This window comes from Elephantulus edwardii, unplaced genomic scaffold (assembly GCF_000299155.1).
Source record: "Elephantulus edwardii isolate Elephantulus edwardi_28Jun2011 unplaced genomic scaffold, EleEdw1.0 scaffold00101, whole genome shotgun sequence".
Classification (NCBI taxonomy): domain Eukaryota; kingdom Metazoa; phylum Chordata; class Mammalia; order Macroscelidea; family Macroscelididae; genus Elephantulus; species Elephantulus edwardii.
In genome coordinates, this window is record NW_006399851.1 from 4699477 (window position 1) to 4705128 (window position 5652).

The 5652-nt window shown below is 40.6% G+C and overlaps 1 pseudogene; it reads right to left on the reverse strand.

Annotated features, from left to right (window-relative positions):
• Window positions 1-872: 872 nt before the first annotated feature.
• The window catches only part of LOC102861064, a 9107-nt pseudogene continuing 4327 nt past the window's right edge, over window positions 873-5652 (reverse strand).

Genomic DNA, 5652 nt, shown 5'->3' on the forward strand with positions numbered 1-5652 from the left:
AAAAAACCCAACCAAAAACAAAACCAGAACCCCATCATATATAAAAATCTAATTTCATTAAAATCTTAAGTTTAAAAAAACCCCACAGACCTGACTACAATAATCCCTGAAGAGAGTCCTTTCTCTTTCTAAGGAGAACTTCAACTATCTTGGTGTTCACTACAGATTTCTATTCTTTCTAGAATGAGAGGAGTGCAGGTGGTCACTGCTTCTACTTGCCTTTAATAAATTCTTTTCTTGACTATTACACATTCTCATTCCCCACTTGACACCTCTTAGAAACTTGATTGTTGGGTGTATTTTCTATTAGGCAAAAATGCAGTGTGGCTTTCCATGGGAAGTCTTAAGTGTCAGAAACAGCAGTGTTGAACACTCTGGTTTTGAGAGAAAATATAGAAACACACACATCCATTCCTTGGAAGAACAAATGTAGATGACTGAAAGAGGGTGTGAGCAGAGTTAAGCAGGCTGACAGACACTAGTTGGTTTTGAATCCATGGCTGTCAGCCACCAAAGACTGCTGTATAGGCCAGAATATCTATATCTCCATAAAGAAGCTAGGTATGATACTTGGGCTGACGGAGATTGAGCTTCATTTTGTTCCAATTGTAGGAAGGCAGGCACACAGGAGGTGGTGTGATGTGCCTGAGCATGTATGCTCATTTCTGCAGGTGCTCCGTCAACCTCAGCACTGAGGAGAGAGAAAAGGAGCATCTGCTGAAGTCACAAGATACATTTTTCTAACCCATCAAAGACCCCTTAGCCCTGATATTTGCAAGACCAAAATGAAGGAAGTTTATATACAATCTAGTTTGTCTTTGGGGCCATCACAGGGCATCAAACTTCCATGTGCGCACAGGTAGCCAGGCACTCTAGCCAGAAGGATATACCTTCTTGAGCTTCACGTCATCCCCAGGGTGGTCCTGAGAGTGTGTTTCCACCATTCCCATCCAATTCACCTTTTCTATGCCCTGGCACACTAGGCCAAAAGTGGTGTGTTTGCTGTCAAGCCACTGGGTAGGAGCCAGGATCACAAAGAACTGGCTGCCATTGGTCTCTTGTCCTTCATTGGCCATTGCAAGAATTCTGGCTCCTGTGAATTTCAAATCTGGGTGAAGTTCATCTTCAAACTGCTTGTGATAAATAGAGGCACATCTTCAATCTGTCCCTGCTGGGTCACCTACCTGGATCATGAAGTCTTTAATGATCCTGTGAAATTTGATGCCATCTTAATAACTCTGCTATGCCAACTCAGCAGTTTTTACAGGTGTTCAGAGCATGCTTCCAGTACAGCCCCAGTACAATTATCCCCAGGCTGGTCAACTGTACATTGGGTGGCTTCTGGAGTCTAGAGGGATGGCCATCATTGTGAAACCTGTGGGACACTGAGAGGAGCTATTTTTATGGAATATTTTTTTCTTGTAGTTTACTCTGCATTCTAGATTTCTGCATTAAACTTGGTCTTCAGAAAGCTGCGAACATAGATAAAATTAAATTCATTCTCACTAAAGGCATTTTAGGGAGCTCTGATGGCTTAATGGTAAAGGATTGCATTGCCAATGCAAAGATAAGTAGTTCAAATCCACCATCTGCTCCATGGGAGAAAGATGGTTGATCTTCTCCTGTGTGTTTTACTGCTTATAAAACCCTGCTTGCTGATCAGCTATGGATCAGTTCTGACTTGGTGGTACACAACAACAAATGAATTTTACTCAACTTTGTATTTAAAAGTTGATTGGGCCCTTGGGCCTGTAGCTTCCTGGCCTGGTGTTACTTACATTTGGGGAAAACATTCTTACAAGTGGTACAGCTCCGGTCAATTTGCTGTACTGAGGTAACTTGAGGTTGCTGAAATGGTGTGAAATGCCATAATGGTTACACATGGTGGACAGTGTTTGGTGAAGCTCTCAGATTTAGACAGGCTTGGAAATAGGAGTGGCATCCACTTCCTAAATAACATGCCTCTGGAAACACTATGAACGTATAATATAAGGTCCAGGGCTTTTGTTTATAGAGTCATTATGAGTCGAGCTCGACTTGATGGCACTTAACAATAACAAAAACAAACTTTGCATGATGCTGTTATGTTATATTAAGGAGAACTAAAAGAAACAGACTTATGAAATGTTTATTTCAATGTATATCTCAATATAATTCAAACTCAACTCGTGCCCATTGAGTCAGAACCAATTAATAGCTGACCCTCAAGTAGGTTTTCAGTGGTTATAAATTATTCAGGATGAGTTTCCTCATCTTTCTCTGATAGAGCAGCTGGTGGATTCGAACCTTCTGTCATTGGGTTAGCAACACAACTACTTACCCATTAAGCCAGGAGAACTCCTCTTTTGGTTTTTTGTTTGTTTGTGTTTTGGTGTGGTTTTTTTTTTAAATCTCTTAATATAGCTTTCTATTTTGGTCTACTGAAACGAATTCAAGGTAGAGACTTGAAAACTTATTTTAATTTAGCTTTAGTATGTATTATTTTACTAAATCAATTTTTACTTATTCTAATTTTTAGAAAATAATTATCAAGATAAATTTTTAAATTAATGAAGTAGCAGCTATCTTTAGAGAAGTCCAAACTTCATTCAATCAACAGATGTTTATTGAGCATTTTTCCATAAGTTTATTTGAATTAATATGCCTTCTTTGCTGAAGAGTCATTTCAAAGATTTTGTTCATTTTGGAAGATTTTTTAAATATCATTATTTTTGTCCTATGGCAAACTCAATGTGGCTTTCTGAGCCTCTGGCTTTGACTTTCACTACATGACTGGGTTGTGTGGTTGTTATCGTTAAATGCTGTTGAGTCACTTGCTATTCATAGCGACCCTATGCACAACAGCTCTGAACCCTACACTATCCTGAGCCAACCTCCTCGTCTCTGACACACCCACTCCCATTGCCCCAGCTGCTGAGTCAATCATCTCATCCAGGATCTTCCTTTCTTGTGCTATCACTCCACCCTCCCAAGCATGATGTGACTAGGTAAGACTGTTCAAATGGGGCATGTTTGTGGCCCCAACAAGGAAACTGGATTAACTTGCTAATAAAACGAGTAAAATATGTAGCACGTTTTTGAATGGAAATATGCAAATAAGGTGTGTAGACTACTAGTGACAGCCTTGGTCAGTTCGCTACATTATCCAGGCATATATTAAGCAGGACTAGAGGCAGAAAATGAGAATCTCACTACCATCAAGAAAAAAAGCAGAAAGGGCATCACATACTTTTGGACCAGAGATTCCTTTGCTAATTGGACATCCAGATCAGACCAAGAGTAGCAGAGGTGGCAAAGAACCAAAGAGCAACATGAGACAGAGCTGAGCTAGAATTGCCACCCCACAGAACAGAGCCAAGGACCTTTGCCTAGGTTTATAGGAATACAGTTGGCAAGAGGTTGGAGAAGGCACCATAACTGGTTTAACTAAAAGAGGAACATCATAACCAATGTCAGATGAATCTTGGCCGAAAGCAGAGAGTCCCAGAGGAATGTCTGTGTTTCATTGACTATGTGAAGGTATATGACTGTGTGGATCACAACAAATTGTGGCTAACATTGAGGAAAATGGGAATCCCAGAACACTTAATTGTGTTCATGTGAGACCTTTACTTGGACCAGGAAGGAGTAGTTAGAACAGAGCGGGGGAAAACTGCATCGTTCAGTATCAAGAAAGGTGTGCATCAAGGATGCATCCTATCCCCATACCTTTTCAATCTATCTGCCAAACAGATCATTTTGGAGGCTGAACTTTATGAGGAGAAATGTGGCATCAGGATTGGACAAAGACTAATCAACAACCTATGTTATGCAGATGACACAACCTAGCTTGCTGAAACTGAGGGGAACATGAGGCGTTTGCTGCAGAAGGTCAAGGACTTTAGCATTCAATATGGATTGCAGTTCAACATTAAGAAAACAATGATTCTCACACTGGGCCAATTGGCAGCTTCATGATAGATGGATAAGAGATTGAGATTGTTAGCAACTTCAGCTTGCTTGGTTCAACAGTCAACACTCTTGGCACCAGCAGCCAGGAAATAAAAAGACAAATTGTATTGGGAAAGTCAGCTGTCAGGGACCACTCTAGAGTACTGAAGAGCAACAGTGTCAATCTGGAGACAAAGGTGTGCCTGATACAGGCCATGGTCTTTGCAATTATAAATGCAAAACATGTGTTTCATTGGGAAAATCCTTAAAGGATCTCTCCAAGAGTGTTGAAGAATAGCAATGTCAAGTTAAAGACTGAGAGTGCTTGATAAAATCCATGGTGTTTTCTATTGCTTTATTTGCATGTGAAAAAGTTGGATGATGAGTAAGGAGAACTGAAGAAGACTGATGCCTTTGAATTATGATGTTGGCAAAGAGTATCAAATATCCCATGGATTGTCAAAACAGCAAACAAGTCTATCTTAGAGTAAGTACTAAAAAGGGGTAATTTTGTTCAGTACCACTGAGCAAAAGGGAAGGATGCTCCACAGAGGCAAAGATGGTGGGGCTTCGTCTCACATACTTTGGACATGTTTTCAGAAGGGGCCAGTCCTTGAGGTCCTTGGGAAAAGAAAAGTTAGGATAAGTGGATGATCAGTGAAAGAGGAAGATGTCAATAAAGTGATTGACACAGTGCCTTCAACTATGAACATGAGTGGAGATTGTTAAGGATGGCAGAAGATAGGGCAAGGCTCAGATCTTTTGTTCATAGGCTTATTGTGTGTAGGAGTCAACTCTATGGCAGGTACCATCATCATCGACAATAATTCAAGACAACACTGAAAGGCCTTATGTCTGAAACACGCTGGGAATCAAGTGAATCCTTCTGCTATTGCACCATACTGTGTGCTTCACCCTTTCACAGGTGTTGAGCCCAGGAGAATGCCAGAGAAAATTATCTCCTTCTTAGAGACTGCTTCAAGGAGAGACTGACTTACAACAAATATAATATTCAAGTAATATGGAAAACGCTAACATTTCAAAGCAATAAACTGCCATTTGCCCTTTGTTGTTGTTGTTGTTAGGTCCTATCGCATTGAGTATGACTCACAGCTACCCAATGAACAAAAGATTTAGACTCAGTCCTGTCCTCACATTTCCTGACACACAAGAGCCCATTGCAGCAGTCACCATGTCAGTCCAACTGGTTGAGGGTCTTCCTCTCCTTTGCCAACCCTTTACTCTTCCCACAGCTTGTCCCTCTCCAAGGAATAACACCTCTTTGCAATATGTCCAAAGTATGTGAGACGAAGCCTCATCATTTTTGTCTCCATTTACTCATAGGTGAACTTCAAGTTTGTTTTCAGAGGCTCAGGAGAAGATTGTTCAACTTCTGATGAACAGATCCCACTTGCCCATTCCTCAGTTACTTTTTCTTTATTAAACTTTAGGAATTTTTTTTTTTCATTCCACAGGTTTGCCAGGCAGAAGAGAATTACTTTAGTCCAACTAGATATTGGCTAAAAGGTTAAATGGCTGTCAATATGTTAATGAAACAAACCCAGATTTTAATGCTTCCTTTGTTCTAAAGATAGGCTGCTGTCTCGATTAGGGAGTTCTGGTGGCTTAGTGGTAAGGAGATGGACTGTCACCCTGAAGGGACATTGTTCAGATTGTTCAAATTCACCACTTGCTTCACGGGAGAAGGATGGACAATCTCCT